The sequence below is a fragment of the Xenopus tropicalis genome, chromosome 2, assembly GCF_000004195.4.
Source record: "Xenopus tropicalis strain Nigerian chromosome 2, UCB_Xtro_10.0, whole genome shotgun sequence".
NCBI lineage: Eukaryota > Metazoa > Chordata > Amphibia > Anura > Pipidae > Xenopus > Xenopus tropicalis.
The window spans coordinates 148,584,777-148,605,408 of record NC_030678.2 but is presented as its reverse complement, the minus strand read 5'-3'; positions in this window follow the sequence as shown (position 1 = coordinate 148,605,408).

Genomic DNA, 20,632 nt, shown 5'->3' with positions numbered 1-20,632 from the left:
AAATTTGTAAATCCGGGGTTGAAGGTGTCAAAGTAACAATATTTATGGAGCTAATATTAGCTTAATGCGGGTATAGGTATGGGACCTGTTATCCAGAATGCTCGTAACCTGGGGTTTTTCAGATTTGGATCTCCATATCTTAAGTCTACTAAAAAATTACTTAAACATTAAATAAACCCAATAAAATGTTGGCTCCATTAAGGGTTAATTATATACAAGGCACCATCTTATAATTACAGAGAAAAAAGACATCTTTTTTAAAATTGCGAATTATTTGATTAAAATAGAATCTATAGGAGATGGCCTTTCTGTAATTCGGAACTTTCTGTATAATGGGTTTCCGGATAATGGGCCCTACCGTGTTGTGGATCAGTTCAAGGTGTATTACACCTTTGCCTGCATTAGCTAAAAGGCTTATTATTTTGTGTTGTATGGATGATGGCACTAGATATATCTACCCCATCCCATTATATAAATAAGGAGGTTGGGGGCTTGGATTAATGTTTAAAGGGGCAGTAGACCTCCTTTTTGAACAGTGCAATAAATAGGGCTTGTGCTGAGCATACTTTTTGCCTGTTGTTTTGTTAATTAATGCGCTAAACAGGCCATTATCTGAAACTGAATGTCCAGAGAGATGCCCCACCATAAACAAACCTGTCTTTCACCAGCTGCGCCCTGTGTAGATTTTCTTTATGACAAACTGACTCGCCAGTTAGGCTTTTCTTCTATAAGCAGAAAAATCACAGCAAATCAGTGATACTTTTGCATGGCAGGACGGGTGTAATTAACATATTGTCACTGGAAACTAGTCAACTCCAGAATCCCCATGGGTATCTTCCCGCTATGACATTAGTTCAAACAATGACAGCAAAATCAATTTGCAATTTTAGGGTTGAATAAGTAATATGGGATGAAGGGGTAATTATTACTGAGATATGGAAAAAGGGCATCAAGACCAGACAGCTTTAGAAGGTTTTCAGAGAGGTGAAAAGTGATTTAAGATCGATATAGTTAAGGAAACCTCATCACACGACATCAAGAGAAATAAGGATCATCAGAGATTTTTTTCCATTGTCTTTAATGTCTCCCTGTCTGGGCTTCTTCTGTTATTCTGTTCCCTAATCCCCTTAACAACCAGTGTCAAGTGTAATGTGTCTGTGTACAAAGGTTTCCTAAAGGGATTCTGTCATGATTATTATGGTATATTCTATATTTCTAAATTACACTGTTTATGTAACAAATAACAAAGAAGAATACAAAGCCCTGTATGGAACAGAAATAGTGGTGCTCCAGGACCAGCAACAAACTGTGCCAGCTGTACAGAGAATCTTCATCAACACCTAAAGATAAATGCTCCACTAGGTCACTCACCTCGAACATATGGTGGACAAGAGAAGAACCAAGACAGTCTATTGTGTATAGGCAGAAGTTCCTAAAAATATCCATGGAAATGTTGCCTGGACTACATGAAAAAAAGTCTTACAACAGCAGGGAATGTATGAAAGTAGAGGTTATGGCTTAGACTGCCTCAAGTGGACAGGAAAGGAGTAGTGGAGCAGGTCAGGGCTCTCCATGAGCTGCAGTGCCACCTAGAAAGCCACAAGAACAACCAATTTAGCATGAAACCATGATGCCACAGAGTCATGGAAACTATAAATGGGACCAGTTTGATTTCTGAGTGAAATGTAGAGAAGCTAAAGATAAGTGGAGGAACCTGTATTATCAAATATAAGCCATAATAATACATGCCATGACTATATGGGGCGTTCATGTGCCATTAGTAGAAAGTTCATGAGAAGCTCCCAAAAGCAAACTGCTTCCCATCCCCATCACATCTCTTTAAAGAAAGATAAAGCAGTTGGGGGTAAATATACCTCCAAATAGTCCAGTCTTCAATAGTCCAGTCTTTTTGTGATACGGTTCCAAATAATGGTTCTAAAATGGACAGGCATGTCAGAAAATGGGGGGAGTCTGGAGAAAATCAGTGGGGTGGCGCAGTAACTGGGTGCGGCTGTATATCATGTCAGCAAGCCACTGTCTCAGTCACTGGGGGTTTGTAGAAATTACTCTACCAGCTTGTCATGTATGTGTACACAACTGGATGTTTTGGACATGGCTTCATTATTAATTATATTGCATTGTAATGCCTTTTTTATCCCTTATTGTTTACATGACTAATCTGTAGAGTAAAAGGATTGGAAAGGTGCATCATGGTAAATGTAGTCTTTTTGTACATCATTAATGAAAGACAGAAAGTGTGTGCAACATTTTTACAGTAGCCTCAATCTCACTCATGATGGTAAAGCCCTCACAGTGCATTATGGGACATATGATGCTAGTGTCAAACAAGCACAATATTTTAGGTGATCTTAATAATTACAGCAGATAATGATGCCAATGTTAGAAAATCTGCTTCCTATTAGTAGTTTTCTACTGCTGAAAAGTCATGAAACCGCTGAAAAATTCACACACTGACTTTTTTGATCGCCGACTGTCTTTGCCGACAGCTACTTTTTTTTTTACGGACTGTGATTTTTAAGACACGGCCATGACTTATTTGACGTGACCGCAATATTTTGACGCAACCTTGACTTTTTACTCACTTGCTGAATTTTTGTCACTGCACATTTTGTGGCAGTTTCACGAGAAAATTTGTCAATGGCGAAATGTGGGATTTCACAGTGAACCCATGCCTGGGGAAAAGTCCCTATCTATTGGCAGAGAACAGCAGCTCCCACACAGACTGGCTCTGCTCCTAATGTTCTTTAATAACAAGCACCCAGGCCACCAACCAAGCTGTGTCAGGCACAGAGCAGTTGTCCAGCACTGTTTTCCACTAGAGGGAAGCAGAGAACATAATAACCTGTGGGCCCTTGCCCGTAATTTGCTATAACAACCCCACAGCCCTGGAGACAGAATATGATTTTCAGGACCCAGCAGAAAATAGCATATAAATCCCAGTCATACAGCGTCTAGCTCCTGCATGCTAAATCTATAGCTGTTTTGCCTGGCTGAGCGGAACGCACAAACCAACTGCAGAAGCACAAAAACTTTACCAAAAAAAAAAAACTGATTAAAACCAACATGTGTGAGTTTTGTTACCGAGAGCAGGTGTGTGAGTCAAACTGAAGGCTGCGAGACACGTACGTGTGGGAAGGGAAAGTGTAACCGATATATTCAGCATGATTCATTCCTGAATGTGTTTTCTCATCTGCCAATAATCCTCTTAATGTAATCACATTCAGTAATGTCCTGAATATATAAGGAAATCAGAAGGAGGAAAGCGCAACATCAGTCAGGCTCCCTGGGGCACAAGATTAATGTTGATATAGGTGAGAAATATGTGTTAACTGTAGTAATAATGGTTATATTCTATATTTTTGAGACTAGAATTGTCTATATGTTTATCCCCTCTTTTTTCCTTTTCTAGCTCATTGTTGTCCAATTTATTATATATAGTGGGCTGATTATTTCTAATAAAACAACTTTGAGCGCCAGATTAAATTGAAATGATAATGTAATACAGTGAAGCCTATAGAAACTTTGACTAGACTGGAGACCATAACATTTTTTTGAAGGGCCACATCGGGCCCCCAGTTGGACAGCCCTGCTCTAGTGATACAACCATCCCTTATTATCCTTGCACCAAGTCAAGCCATCATACATGCAGCTGTCAGTTGAAGAGATGTAAAAGCAATTGCTGATAACGTAAGGGAAATTATCGTTATGCCCTTTGCACCAAATCTCAACAAAATAAAAGAATATCCAAAGGAGATGACTTTCGACCTTCTCTAACTGAATATGGAAAAAAAAATAATGAAATGATATAAGAGGCCAAACGTAATTTGTTATGAATTAGTAATGGAGTCAGAAGTTAATATAATTTGTATCTGAAAGATTTGTTTGTGTGATTTATACTCAATAGGTAATGAAAATTGCAGATAGCTAAAAATGAACTGGCAAGAGTTTAATTATGTTTAATTTGCCTTTGACTATTATTACTGTGCATCGGACAGATAACGGGAGTTAATAAGTGTAATGCGGTTACATAAGAAATTGCAACCAATAAATTATTTCAGGTGGAATGGTTGAAACAAAAATTCAGGTTAAATGGAAAATGTGGTGGTACATTCAAAATATCCCATGCTGCATCCCATGATGCCTATTCTAAGGGCTTTTGGGAATTTACCATTTCACCATTTTATCAGCAGGTAGCATTTACTAATCACCTGTTTACTGCTTCCGGGCAAACTTGGTGCCTTTTATAACATATGGGGGATAGTCTACTAACACAAACCGTTGCCGGTAATGTAATAAATGTTGCAAACTTTGCCCCAGATCTACTAACTCAATAAAGGACAATATCAGTGAGTATATAACTGATGATTGTATTATCCCAAAGGAACAATGGGATATCCAAGGAAGCACCAACCAGAACTGCTACAATGAAAACTGGCATAATGATTATGTAATATTGATTTATTAAGACGCATGTTCAAAGAAGGCTTTGCAACAATAAGACATTTTTGGAACAGTGATAGGTAACGGAATTATATCTGCTTTTGTTTTCTCCTGGGTTTAAACCTGCAGCCCCATACTCTACAGCCTTCTGCCCATACTTCTATCCAATTTAAAGGTAAAGGCACTTACTGTATTAGAGTCTTCCTATTCCAGTCCCAGGTTTTACTTATTTCTCCCACTGTCTCTGCATTAATTTGCAGGTACAGCTCATTCAGAGACCTCCCAGCATAGACTGCCTACATATTCCCTGACCCTGCACCGTAACCTTGCCAGTTCTTAGGTATATACTTTCCTGCTGGTCACACTCACCATAGTAGGCACTTCTGATCCTGGTTCTGAACCTTTGCCAATCTGTACCTGCCTCAGTCTGATTGCCTTGAACCTTCTTAGACTCTTGAATTTGTAAACCTCTATGGGTTGAACCTTGGACTCTTCCTTAACTAGCCATTAAGCCAGATAACGTGTAACCTTTAAACACCAGACCATTGACCCATGAGACTCTGTTGTGCCCCTGGTGGTAACTTATAGTATGCTTCTGCCACTGGTAGGCTTAAACATTTAATAAACAATGTTAAAGGGGATATAAAGACCTTTTTTAAAAAAAAAAAAAAAAAAAATGTATATATAGATTCCTAGTACTAAATTATACAAATTTGTAATATATGTCTGTTAAAATTCTTAGATACAGGTGATCATTTCTGCAGCTTTCCTTTCTCTCCCTTGATCGCAATCCCCCTTGAAGTTCAGGGGCCCCTGCCCAACCTACTCACATGTGATTTATTGGCAGCCACTTTGATGTTAGAACTGTTAGACAGGGGCCAAGGGTGTTTAATCCTCACATATCTATATATTTGTTCTGGAATTGCTGCCCCTCAGAGCACCAGGGAGTAAAAAGGCCAGCGGCTGCTGAATATCAAGGGGGATTGTGATCAAGGGAGAAAAAGGAAAGCTGCAGAAATTATCATTTGCATCTTAGAACAGGTACAACATTTTTAACTGAAATATATTACAAAATTGTATAATTTAGTGCTAAGCATGGCTTTACATCCACTTTATTTAATTTAACTCTTAGAATTCTCTACAAGGTGTATCTTAGTCCTGCAGTAGCCATGTGTAGAAGGGCTCATCCAGGTTTATTATAGGCTGAAGTGGGCACAAAGCCAAGATCCGCAAAGCTCACAGATGAGCGTGAAGAAGGTCACAAAAGAGATTTGAAATGACACTGCTCAGGAAATATAAGGATAATTGTGTCCTTATAAGGATAACTTAAATACTATGTTTATACATCTGAGCAAATTATTCCTCTGTGGGTGTTTTTTTATTTGTGCCCTATCTACAATAGGGAGCCAATGTGGGAAAATTATAGAAGGACTTGCTCATCAACTTACTTAAATCACATGATTCAATATACAGTATTTTCATCTGTCCTGGTACAAAAGATGAGATTTAGCTCTCCCTATAACCTAGAATTTTAGATAATGCCAACCCTCTAACCTAAGAAAACACCCCAAGATCAATCTGCAGTGGCTTCTTCACCAACTAGAAACATAGAGATTCCTCAAAGGTGGTGGACCTGCCCAAATTCCAACTTGTTTTCATTATCATCCAAGCCGCAACACAAGTTAATCTATATCTATTAAATATTACAGAAATACAAGGAAAACCCTTTGTATACTAGCCACTATCATTCCTGCATGTGCCAGGACACCTTTGGTTTTAGCCTGTTAAAGGGCAACACAGCATTATTTCAGAAGAGAAACACCACATTTCTTTCCTTCTATTTTAAGTACATGATCTTCTGTATCAGACTTCCTTCTCTTAGCAAAATCCTTAGCAAAATCTGGCACAAGCCTAATCAATTTGCCCCTCTTTCCCCCTCCCCACTTTGCGGTAATCTGAACTGAGAGCTATTCCCTGCCTGCAAGCTGCTGCCTGAAAGTGAAGTCAGACCAAGCTAAAATGGCTGCTACTATTTTAAACAAACAGAGCGAGCTTCTAGGGCTGTTTATTCAGGTATGGTAACACCACATAAAGAATTCTGCAGAAAAAATATAGGGTTTTAGCTTGTAGTATTGTATCTATTGCCAATAAAATGCCTGAGTAGGTTTCCTTCTTCTTTAAAAAGTCAATTTGTAAAAGAGTAGTGTCCAGCTCTACAATAGCTACAGATAAATACATAAAAGCATAGAAATGCAATTATCCTCTAGAATATAACAAGTCAAACAATGTTTGGTTTAGATCATATTGTGTGTACAATAAATCTTGGCAATGACAAGAAAGTCCTCCTCCCACCATGTGTCCCTTGGCACTAAAATAAGGCTGGAATGAAGTAATGGCATACAAATATATCACATGATAGCAATTTCACAGATTAAAGCAAAGAGCAGTAAAAGCCAATCAATATGCTATAGTGCCCTAGGCTATAGAGCTCACAGTCCATCAGTCCAAGCACCATAAATGCATTGTGGGCAATCTGCAGCTGCTATCTCTCAATATCATCCTTTATTTATAAAGCACCAGTGTATAATGCAACAGACTAATAGTATTTAGTTAGGAAAATTAGTTTTTTTTTGGGTGGGGCACTTACCACATAAAATACTTGTAAAATGTCTTTATTAGCATTTAAAAAGTGCCGTATACTACATGTTTAGGGCCCCTCTAGTGCCCTTTATCAAGTGTTCATAACTTGAGGGGATTTTTGCATGACCAGTGCTCGCCTGTAACTGAAGAGTTGGTTGCTTGTCCTGGTACTGCAGCTTTGGATGTTGAGCCTGTCACAGGATCGAATACCTATTCATTGGATTAGAGAAAAAATGGTTTTGTCATTGGTACAGCTAGCGTTCCTTTATTACTACTTGTCTTACCAAGGAGCATCTTTGAATACAAGTACCCTTAATGAAAGGAGTCAATTCATGCAACGACTGTGTCCTTTTTTCCCTCAATCACAACTGTTAAACAGTTATTCATAAAAGGATAATTAAGTATCACAAGCAACACAACTTCAGCTCTTTCTGCTACTTCCTTGTCTAGCGTGAAGCTCCGCCCCCTTTTCTTTTCTGAGCTCTCTTGCTCTCTCTGACTGTGAAGTTGGTCAAAGAGGTTCCTGCTGAGCATACTCACTGCCTCAGCTGCAACGGAAATAAATCAGGCATGTGCAGTAGACACCTTGTTAACCATCTTCACGGTCAGAGAGGGCAAGAGAGATCAGCAAACAAAAGGGGGTGGAGCTTCATGATAGATTAGGAAGTAGCCGAGTGAGCTGAAGGTGAGCTGTTTGTGATCCAGAATCTACATGGAAATGATTGCAGGGAGAAAGGTATGTTATTCTGGGCACTATTTAGAGTCATTTTATAGATGCTGTACTCCCATGAATTGTCCTCCTACTTCTCCCACTCCCAATGACTTTCCCTCCCTGAAATCGCTTCTCACTTTTGCTACCTTGCTTCTCAACCTCCCCTGGATTGTCTTTTAATACATTTCCCCATCTGTCCACTTTTCTCTTCGCTTGTCTGGAAAAAAAACAAAAACCATAGAAATTATCCTCCCACGCAGCAATCATTCACACTAATAATCCCAATGCAGAAATAATAATGCTAAATTCACAATAAATGGAAATGTAATAACGGAGAACAGAATCCACTAGTGATGAAAAGAAAGCCAAGGTCTGTATTTTTGACCAAATAATGTTTTCAATCAATTCTGAAACTACAGTTTCCGGAGACTGCTGTACAGGGGTTGAAGAGCAGTTTGTGAATTGAAATGCAGGCAAACATGTTTTTCCTTTACACAGAAACAATAATGTGAGTTCCTGATAGCTATAGTTTGCTTCCTGGGGGTGCAGATGGAGAGTTTATTATAAGAATATACAGATAACCATAAGCATTCTGTATCAGTGAGTCATGTGACAGAAATAATATAACTAAGCGCCGATTATAACTGATGACATCACTAAGCACTGATTATAAGGATATAATTTACAAGATATTCTTGGCTTGTATATTATAAATATATGCATATACAGTATACAGGGTATTTAGAGTTGCCCCTCTATTGATATATGTCCTTTCTGGGATACTTCTACCATGAGTCAAGTGAGAACCTTGCCTTGGGTGGCACTTTACCAAAGCAGGCTGGCTTTTAGGAATTCCTGTTTTTTTAACATGACGTTATACTCTTTAAGTATAGGAGAGAAGTATTTGATCCTGGTCAATGTGCCACTGGTCATGCATATCAGAAATAAATGCTAGGGGGCAGTATCATGTCTGTGAACCTGCCCTAGAGTTAATAGGTCAGGCCTGGATTTAAACTGCGGGGGCCCCTAGGCCTGCACTGCTCAGTGCCCCCTGCCCTCTCCCTGGTAGCAAATGTTCACTCGCACACACATGTTGTTGGTTCGGAACTTTGCAATCTCCCGCGCATCACCAGTGCTTTAGACCGAATTTAGATGCGGCTGGGCGGCATGCCACCCCCTAAAATTCTGTCACCTTTGTGGCCTTTCTACTAATTTGGGCCTGGGAGCAGTATAATAAGAGTCTTACACTTTTATGTCCAGGAATATGTGTCCAGCAGCTGGGAAAGGAAGGCTACAGAACTAGTCCAGGTTAAGGTTAAGCAAGGGCAGGTTTAGGCCCTATGGTGAATTGCTCTGCAGGAGGCAGTAAGGCCTAGATAGTTGGGAAGCATAAGCTCCAACAAGAATGTATCATGGGGTTAGTACCCAGTTAAGAGAACCTAACTACAGGCATGCAAGATATTTTAATAGGGGCAGAGGAAATACCCTATGATGTTTCCCAATTTTATTACTACTGTCATGGCGCATTCAGTTGCTTTGCTATTTATCTGTTAAAGTTATAGGACAGAACTCTTACTATCTGGTTAAGAACCACTGGCACCCATGTATTTTAGTTTTTAGGGTGTACTTACATCAAAAGCCTTATACAGAAGCAGCCACCTGCATCATACTCCTTCCTGAGAATGTGGGGGTCTGAGTCTAACCTTTTTTTTACCTCTACTTGGGCAATCTCTACTTGGGCCGAATGCGTTTTTTTCGTAATGATCGTTATTTTGCGACTTTTTCGATCACTCAATACGAAAAAGTTGTGACAATTCGCGAAAGTCGTAATGGCTATGAAAAAGTCGCGACAATTCACAAAAGTCATAATGGCTATGAAAAAGTCGCGACAATTCGCGAAAGTCATAATGGCTATGAAAAAGTCGCGACAATTCACGAAAGTCATAATGGCTATGAAAAAGTCGCGACAATTCACTAAATTTGTAATGGCTATGAAAATTCGCACAAGTCGTAACGGCTACGAAAGAGTCGCCAAAAAATACGAAAAAGTCGCAAAATGTTCGTTTTCCAATCCGAATTTTGCCCATTCGGATTCGGATTTGTGGATTAGTAAATCAGCCCCTTAGCATGTGTGTATACCTCAGGCACCAAGGAAGGGGTCAGCCCAGAAACAAAAGACATGGAGGCACTGGATACAGAGGAATGTATCATTATTGGGTGCTGTACATTTTGTTGGCCCAACTAGTCCATTGCATAAGTCACATTACTTCTGGCCTGCTTATTTTTTGGGCCTTTAGTTCTCTGAATGTTCATTCTACTGCACTCCCCCTCTCTAAGCAGCTATCCTGCCTTGAATCCACTGGGGTCTCAACCAACAAGTGAGGTTACTCAACATTCAAGGTTCAAAGAGTTTATTGTCAAATGCACAATGTACACAGTACAATGAAATCCTTACTTGAATGCCTTCTTCACAGACTTAACACTTAACAATCAATACAACATAACTATAAATACCCACAATAAAATTCTATGTACTCTAAAAAAAAACCAACAACAATATTTCTATCTATACGACTCACATATACTATTATCAATCAACCAAAAAGTGCAAATATAAAATGCAGAAATAAAATTCATGCAAGGAAATGGTACCAGTGCAGTAACCCTTAGTACTAAACATCTGTTACATATAGGAAGCCATCATCACAGCAGGAATGTCGTTTGTCTATAGCATAGCATATACAGTAGGGATGCACCGAACCCACTTTTTGGGGTTCGGCCGAACCCACCCTGATGGATTCTGCTAATCCGAATCCTAATTAGCATATTTTAGCATATGCTAATTTATGCTAATTAGGATTCGGTTCGGCCGGGACCACAGATTCGGCCAAAACCGAATCCATCAAAAAAAGGCTGGAATTCCGACTCCCGAACCGAATCCAGGATTCGGTGCATCCCTAATATACAGTACATGTTTATGTGTCATATAAATTCCAGTAAGTTCTCACTAGCCCCATTAGAACCAATAGTAGCCATATTATGCTAAAGGGAACGGAGACAATGGTTCTGTGGGGCATTTGTTCAGTAAGAAACTGCTGTTTCCCAGGCATTTTTTATTTTTATTTTAGGCCCGCCTTTGTCATCAAAAGAGAATATTATATTTTTAGGAACTTATATAGTACAGGTCAGGGTGCCGGTTAACTGGAACGCTTGGTACCTGGGATATCGCAGACACTAATGGGCTTATTTATTCATTTTTGAGTTTGTGAGTTTTCATGGTTTTTTTTTTTCGAATAAACATAATTTAAAAAAAAACAAAACTTGAATGTTTGCTTAGCTATTAAAAAAACTGAATATGAAAAACTCAGTCAAATAAAACTGTGTAAACAAAACTTGAATACCTTGAATTTGTGAGTTTTCAAGCTCAAAAAAAAATCTCAAATTGAAAAAAATGACTTGAATTTTGCCTAGCACAACTCCCATTGGCTTCTACGTGGACTTGCAAGCTTTTAGATGCTAAAGTTTTATATTCGACTTTTTCGAGGTTTTTGAACTTAATAAATATCAAGTCTGTTAAACCAGAATTCAAATATTGGTCGTTTTAGTACAAAAAATTTGAATCGTGGAAAAAAATTGAATTTGAATGTTGATAAATCACACCCTAAGAGGCACATTTCTTAACGTTCCTATTTTTATGCAATTCATATTTTTTTGCACTAATAATCACGATTGTTTATTATTTTATACATTTTGTGATTTATTATACATCAAAATTACGTAAATAAGCAAATGTAAAAATAGGACATGTAAAAGCTTGCAGTGTCATATAGAATTCAATGTCCTAGCCATTTTTTGTCTTTTCACTTCCAGGTTTTCAATTCAATCCGAACTGAGATAAATCTGCCCTAAGGATTCGGCCTTGCATCTGCAAATACTCTGCATCTTCTTTTATCAGTTGTGGGTTACAGAGTGCAGCACTTCTACTGCCTTATTATTATATTACAGGTATAGGACCCGTTATCCAGTATGCTCAGAACCTAGGGTATTCCGGATAAGGGGTCTTTCCGTAATTTGGATCTTCATACCTTAAGTCTATTAAAAAATCAATAAAACATTAATCAAGCTCAATAGGATTGTTTTGCCTCTAATAAGGATTAATTATATCTTAGTTGGGATCAAGTACAAGGTACTGTTTTATTATAACAGAGAAAAAGGAAATCAATTCTAAAAATCTGAATTATTTGATTAAAATGGAGTCTATGGGAGACAGGCTTTCCGTAATTTGGAGCTTTCTGGATATCGGGTTTCTGGATAACGGATCCCATACCTGTATATTACTATTATAATAGAGAAGAGGGAAATCAACCTTTTTTGTAATTTATTTTTGTTATTAAGTTCAAAATAAATAGTTCTGTCCTAGAGGGACAACTGTTCTAGAGAAAGTTGGGGAACAGGGACCCAGTGAATGAGATAAGTCAGTTACAGGATCGCTTTTGTTATAGCACATTCTCGGAAAGTGAGATAGTGAAGAATTGATAGAAAGAGCAGCCTATGCTCCAACAAGGATTGAAAGCTGGAGGTAGCTTTCCCCTAGATTCTGCTAGCCTAAGTAAAGGGACCACTGTAATGAAGAGAGAATTAGGTTATATTCTGCCCCCAATCCAATTCTGCCGTAGGGAATCTGGACCACATTTGTTAGAAACCCTAAATGTGAATCTTAAACCTACCAGGCTATATCCAAACAGTGCAGCATTGCTGTCTCTGCCTGACTACAACTGATTGCTCTTATTCCAATACTACCCCAACTGGATCTACAAGTATGGCCCTGTGACACTTTGACAATAAAGTCTGTTGTTTTTGTTTGCAAGAACCCCTGGTGTCCTCTAGTTTATTTATACAACAGCACAAGACGTGTAGTTCCACAACACCCTCACCTCCTCTTCCACTTAGTGAAGGCCCGTCTGGAGGAGAGAGTTTAGTATAACCCATGTTCTACTGTTCACTAGCTTGGGAAGGCCTGTTTTGGCCAAAATAGGATTACACAGAGAAAATATGAATATTCACTAGACTAGTGACTGTCAAATTGCCCATTGACACTAAAAAAAGTCCTTTGGCTCCAATGGATGCACAAGAAAGAAGGAAAAGTGAGAAACAATGGCCACTGACTTCAATGCATTTGGCACAAGTAAATAAGCCCCTTGACACACAGCGGGTTGTGTTGTTTGGTGCAGCAGACTTGCACTAAAAGCTGAGCGCTGGAAGTAAAGCAATCCCAACTCTGAAATCCCCTACGACTTGCATGTGATTTTCTACCGCACACACATGCAGCTGAATTCAATTTGATGCATCGGATGCAACTAACTTACTTTATTTTTGAAAAAGAGAGGCTATGTCTAATTGGACATTTCCTTGTGCACAAAAAGGAGGGGACAATGGTTTTTACCGGCTCAGCATTACAAGTATTTCAGTAAAAATGTATTTATTAACAGGTGTAAGAAAAAAAAGCATTCCTTGCCTCCCCAGCTGTTTCTTTTGCGTTTATGTAAAAAAATATTGGGGTCCTGAGATTTGGTTCCAATTCTGCGTCGATAGAGAGTAGATCTTACTTTGGCCTAGAGTGAAACCACTGCTGAATGCAGGAAAGGATTAGTAATGAATGCACAATATGTAAATCAATATTACGGAAAATGCAAATGACACACTGGCACACATCTGAAATCTCCTGCTCCTGCGGATCTTACAGCCTCCTAGAGAAGCATTTCCACAAGGAAAGGAGAAGCAGATAATATGTTTAAATGAAAGCAAAGAGAGAGACAAGAATCTATTGATAACCTATCCCAACGTCCCCAGATGCCCCCACTCCCTTCTTGTACTATTTTCTATTCCTGCTTGGCTGTATGTTTATGTTTTTGTGCCACAACGGCTATTTAATGTTGCCTTTTGGTGCCCTTCTTTGCCCAAGATTATCTCTGATGCTTTGTCTGGTTTTCTTAAATATTGATTCTAATTACCTGTCCCAGCCTTCAGCCTGTCTCTTAGGTTGGCCGTTAAGATTTTTCTCTCCCTAAAAACCAATTTCATTGCAATCCCACAAATCCATCAAATTATCGTGAAGTTAGTGGGAATGAAAGATCGCACACCTGGTGATTTGTCATTCGGAAAATTAATCGGGCAGGTTTGAAAATTTTCATTGTTAACAATGAATTATGCCCATTGTCCAACTGTTTGCTGGGCCAAGCAGGCAGTTTTCCTAGCTGCAACTGGACGATATTGCTTGAAATGGTCATTTTCGTTGAAGGACAAATCGTAATATTAAACAATAGTTTCAGGATAAGCTTGGTCCTACCATAACAAAAAGATCTTTTAAAAATCTTAACGTGTATGGTCAGCTTTAGATTCCATCACCCCTGTCCTTACCCACTGCCTGGCCTTGACTACAAATTTGTTTTCTCCTTTAGATACAGTTGCTACATCTCTCCTCTCTAGTTTCCTGAGGTTAGTTCATTGGTATCACTGCATTGGGGGGCTTACTTCAAAAGGCTGTAGGGGCACACCAACACTAGTGGCACTCAGTGCCTAAATTTGCAGTGACTGCTGCCTCTTCCACTGGGCTCTTGCTTGATAACAATAGGTTCCTAGCCATTTAAACTCTTGAAGTACACTTTTACTGGGTACACACACTTCATTGTACTTTCATAAGGTTATTTCACCTGCCACATCCTTATGCTGTTATCAAAAGTATACAGCTATTTGGCATAGTTTAGAACAGGTCCACCAGGTCACCTATGTCAGTTCCTTCACCCTGTTTGACTGAGTAAAGGAGTAGTAAAATTAATGGGGTTATGTAATAAGTGGCACTATGTTTGCTCAGGAGTAGTAATATATAGCAAACAATCAGCATATAGCATTTACTGGTCACCTGTTCAAACATCTGCAAACATCTTATTGGTGGCTATGGGTTACTGCTCCTGGGCAAACTTAGTGCCTTTTATTACATATGGGGGAAAGAGAATGAAAGGAAAGACAATGAAGGAAGAAAATAGAGGGGTCATGAGAAGAAAATGACAGAGAGGGGAAACATGAAGACAGTGACAATCTGTTATGTCTGGGTAGAATCTGATGGAAAATGTCCACAACAAATAATCATCTGTGCTCTTCTACAAGGTGGCTCTTTTTCTCAGTGGCCATGTACTAACACATTTTTCTTTCTTTGGGATGCTACTTGGCTGGTAGATTTGATAAATAATACCACTGATACCAATTGGAAAGTCAGAAAGGCAGGAAGGCAGGCAGCATGTTCCTCCCCTAACATTTGTGATGGTTGGAACAACATTACAGACTGGACCGTTGCACTAGCCGTGAAATAATGAATAATGTATCATTAATCTATAAGTCATCCGGTCACAATGTTCTTGTCAGCAGAGCACGTCAGTAACATGGGTGCATTTGTGCAGCTACAATGCAGTAAAGAAGTCATAGCTAAAGACAGGTGGATACATGAAAGAATAGGATATTGTTATGATTTGGTAAAAACTGAGACTTGCACAAATATTGGATTGAAGGTAGCTCTTAAAGAAGACCTAAACCTTAAAAACAAATATAGCTAGAAATATCATATTTTATATACTTCACGCACCAGGCTAGGTTAAGCATCCATATAGTATAATCCAGGCCTTTAAGTTGTCACAGGGGCTCCCGATTTTGGATTTTATTAGGAGTGTCAGTGACACGCACATGCTCAGCTGCTGTTGAGAAGCAAAGCTTAGAGGTCACTGCAAGCCATCAAGAATCAATCAGATTCTGAATTAATTATTCATTAGACTTATACTGTGACATTTATATTCTATATATACGGTATTGTGTGAGTTGGCCCCTAAGCTCAGCTAAGTGCCAGCAGCACAGAGCATGTCCTTGAAAAATACATCCCTCCCCACTGCTAGCTTGGGTCCAGTAAGTGTGGTAAGACTGGACAGGAATACAATATGGTGACCAAAGTACCAAGATTTCATACCAATTTTCAAAGTGCAAAAATATCACTCTCATCATCAGGCAGTTCTATAACTAAATACATGTTATGCAGTAATCTCATGGGTCATTTCTATCTATCTATTGCTTAGTTGATCTGAACTAATTATGTCTAAGTTTTGTTCACTGTTAAAAATATAATCACTTGAATATAATAAGCATTTATTACTGGCTGTGAATTGGGCGTGCGTAATCAGGAGCCACTGTAAGAAAAAACTACAGCCTTGAGTCTTTGTAACGGCAATGCTCATTGACTACCATTACAAAAAATTCCCTGCATTTTGTCTTTGCATGTCTGTCTAAGAATAAACTCACAGCTACAAAACTGACATCAACCTATGGCCCCCAGCAGCGAATGGAAAAAATAATCTTCATGGACACCTCCACGGGAGATTCATGGCGGCTTGCTTCTGTCTTTATTTTCCATCTGTAAATGTTTAAATGGTTATCTTATTCACAAAAATAGAAAAAAATAGAAACCTCTCATCAGGTCTCAAAGGGGCCTTCTAATTATTGATTACCTAATAGTTACGACATCCCAGAATAGCATCTTCTAGAACTCTGATGTATATACAGTATCCCTCCAGGATAATCTTTTTTATCTTTAGAACCAGCATTTTATTAGCTTTTTATAGGGAAATGTGCTTTTTTTTCTTTCATGTGCTTCAGGACTATGAGAGAACATTTATGGACTTGTAAAAAAAAAATAATAATCATAAAATAAGAGAATAATGACAAGTTGGATACGAGGGGAGCTGGGGTAAGGAGAAAGTCAGGGACAGGGAGGTAGAGCAAAGATAGAGGTTGGATAGAGGGAGGATGGTGAAGCTTGAATATTTTTCAAAGCCATTATTTTTGATTTGCTTATGATTATATTTAAAGCTCCACACTGTAATTTTAGATAGAAGATAGGCAAGATTTTCACGTGTAACATGCTTATCAGGGACTCAGGGATGGAAAAGCAAGGAAGGGGGTACAGGGAAATTGAAAAGATAAAGGCACGGAGAGAGGATCAAAGATAGAGAGAAAATAAGCAAGATAATACGAAGAGGTAGTAACCAAGAAGTCAGGCAAGGAAAAGCAAGTTACAGCGAGAGATAGTGTGGGGATAAGACAGGACCCACATATGACTCACAGAAAGTGAAAAAAATAAATAAAGACATTTTGTGCTTTGTGAGTCAGGTAAGGGACTATTTATATACTGTCACACAGTCAGGAACATGAACCATATAGATACTACAAGCAAGATATAGAGACAGCAAACTGCAAAACATTGTGAGGGAATATATCATAGTTCTACATCAGTCTTTTATAAAGTGACACCATTTATATATCACAGACATGTATGTCCCTGTCTAACTGAGCACACAACAGAATGACAGAAACCACATCTATAAATGTCAGATGAAATCCCACCAGTGTGAGTACTACCTGCTCCCTAAGTGTACATGGATTTGTTTTTACTTTCCCTTTATTTATATAGCGCCAACACTTTTACCCTGCACTTTACAGTGATTGTTCATCAGTGGCGTAACTAGATGTTACTGGGCCACAAAACATTGGTAAGTTGACCTGTTTTATCAAAATATATTGAAACTGCTCATCAAATAGGGCTTTACTGGGCTCCCTACAATTCTGGTCCCACCTGCAACCACAGGGTCTGCTTCCTCTGTAGTTCATCATTAAAGGAGAAAGAAAGGTAAAAACTAAGTAAGCTTAATCAGAAAGGACTATGTAAATACAGCCATAAGCACTCACAGAAAAGCTGCAGTGAGTCCTCTATCAAAAGAAACACAGGATTTCTTGTCCTTATTTGTGTAAACATGTTCTTCAGTATCAGACCTTCTCTCCTTCAGGGCTCCACAGAGTGGCGAATCTATTGGCAGTAAAATGCCAAAATGCCTTTCCTTCTGCTTTAACAACTGTACCTGCTTAAGTGGAACTTTTTTAACCCGATCGTATGTTTCTGAAGTGTGGGAGGAAACCAGTACCTGGAGGAAACCCATGTAACTATAGCGAGAACTTACAAGGATCCACTTAAAGACCCAGTATAGGAGAAATATTTGATAATACAGGAATAACACAAGAATTTTTAAGTAGTTCATATGTTTCCTTGGAAGCTAATCATGCAGTTTCCAATGGCAGTGTAGTTTTGGTGCTTTTTTGTGTGCCATCATCCTTAGCATAGACAGCATAACTGCACTCTGGACCTTAGGAGCTTAAGGGTAGGACAAGGAGTGTAGGGTCTGTGACCTCAGGTGGCACGGAGGGCAGAAGCACCCCTGGGTCCGGTGTTTAAACTGAATGTCAGAGGTTGGGTTGGATTTGTTGCTACACATCAAATTGGATTTTATCTGTCATCAGTTCTGCTAGATGACCGCTAGATGACCGCAGCCTTAATCTTGTGGTACTCATTTGATACACCCCAACTTAATAAAGAAATGATGGGTGTGAATACAAGCAACCCAATGCACCAACAATAAGAAGCCCTGAAATAGTAGAAAGCGCTCTCCTTCGTACTGTAGCATTGCCTTTTGGCTGAATAAAATGATAACAAAGATATTGTCTTGAAAGTTTAAGGTGGAGCTTTTAACTCCTTCTCATTCTGTGCACACACTTGCAATATTCCTTCTGATCCATATGCTTTGGAGGTTTACTATTTTAGCTCAGGTCTTTATCCTTTATTCTTTTGAGGAAGCTGACCCAATCCCAAATGATTGTGTTTAAAAGTGATTTCCCTAGTCCTCTATCCAAATCTATATTGTTGTATTTGTCATTTTCCAGCAGCTCCTTTTGGCTTGTGTTCTACTTCACATGAAGGCTCATTTACATCCACAAGTGCAGTGGGCAACTTGCATGTTTCCCCACAGTGAGGATCCAGTAGAAATGGCTGCAATTTTTTCATACTGGTAATGTAATTTCTGTTCCCCAATAATATGTGCAATAGTTGGGATCTCCATTTCCATGCAATTAATTGGCAAATTGTGTAAACCACATGGGAGATTATGGAATGGCTTAGGAATGCCGGGGGGGGGGGGGGGGGGGGGTTGGGATCAGACCCAGAAGTAGAAAGCCAGGTGGTATAGTCACTTGTAGATCCCAGGTTTCCTTTATATGCTGTTCCAGTTTTAGGTATAATGGGACTCATTTGTCAATACTGGGCAAATTTGCACATGGGCAATAACCCATAGCAACCAATCAGTGAAATTGGCATTTTTCAGCCAGCTGCAGGTAGAACAATGAAAGCAACAATTTGATTGGTTTTCTGCGCAGGAGCAAATTTGCCCAGTGTTGATAAATGACCCCCACTGCCCCTTTAATTGCACTTGGCAGTAAGTCTATATTTAGTGGTATCTTACCTCTCCTTGAAAGACATAAACATCATTTAAGGATATAAAAGAGTTTGTCAAAGCATTTGGTGCACATACCCACATCCCCTTTCCCCTCTGAAATGGAAAATCAGTAAGCTCTGTTCTTTCTAAATAAGTGTAATAGAACATGGAACAGTTTGTACCTTCTTGTCATGATGATTTTTCCCAGTGAAGCAAATAGGGGCTAAAGCCGTCTAGCTTTCCACTTGCTATCCAGTAACTGTATATCTCAACATCTCAGCGTGCTAAAGTGGGTCCCTACACAAGGAGAAAGCCAGGCAATAAGGTGAATAAAGAAGCAATTTGCACCCAATGGGGCCAGATTCAATTTCAGGTTTTCCCATAGTGATTTTCCCAATGAGAAAAACTTATTTCATGAAAACTCTATGGGAAGTCTATGGGAAAAACTGGTACTGAATTAGTATTCGCCTCCATAAGAATTCATGTGATAAACCAGTGATATCACCTCAAACTGAATCTCCTCCCTATGATTTCATGTGTTAAACCATAAAATGTTTTTTCATTGATTTGCATTTGGGTCAAAGTGTATTAACTGGGATTATAAGCAGTTCTGTCCGTTACACATATGAACAAACACCTTGGGATGCGCAATGATTTATAGAATGATGCAGTAATATAAAATGTAATGACACAGGAGAAACTTTAGATACAGAACAGAACGTTCTCCAAAAATCTCTTGAAAACCACTCATTCCTGATACATGTGATCTTATTAAATTGTTATTCTGCTGCGCAAAAAGAAAGACAATAGAGCACATGTACGTCCGCAAGTGCAGTGAGCAAAGTGCTATTTCGAGCACAATCGAATCCCACAGTGCAGCATTCCCAGAATTCCAGTGTCACTGCATTCGCAAATGGGGTGATTTTCTTGATATAATTTAAATGCACACATTTTGTCTCAAATTGGACACATCTGAGTGGAAGTCAATAAAGCCCGTCTAGTAACTTTTCCGATGCTGGGCATGTGAATGACGTCTGCACCCGATTCTTTAGGCATAAGTGTACCGCGCCTATTGACATTGAATGTGAAGGGAACCCTGGAGCTACTGGCTGGTAGGGAAACAGCGGGGAAAATGTGGAGGTCGCAACTGCACTTGCGGACATAAATAAACCCTTTTGAAACAGATTTACAAATGTAGGTGCAATTGCCAATAGCAATCAATCATGTCTCTGCTTCCATTTACTCATTTGTAGCAGGCTGTTCAAAACTAATTCCTGATTGGTAGCTATTGTAATGACACTATGGCAGTTTCGCATCTATATACCTGTGACTTCTGCATGTCTATACTAACCCATAGCATTAGTGACTAGCAAAGAGTTCATGTCAGGTAAATACAGATGAAAGTACCTTTTGCCTCCAAGGGATGACTAAGGATATTTAAAATAGCTGTACAAATAGAATT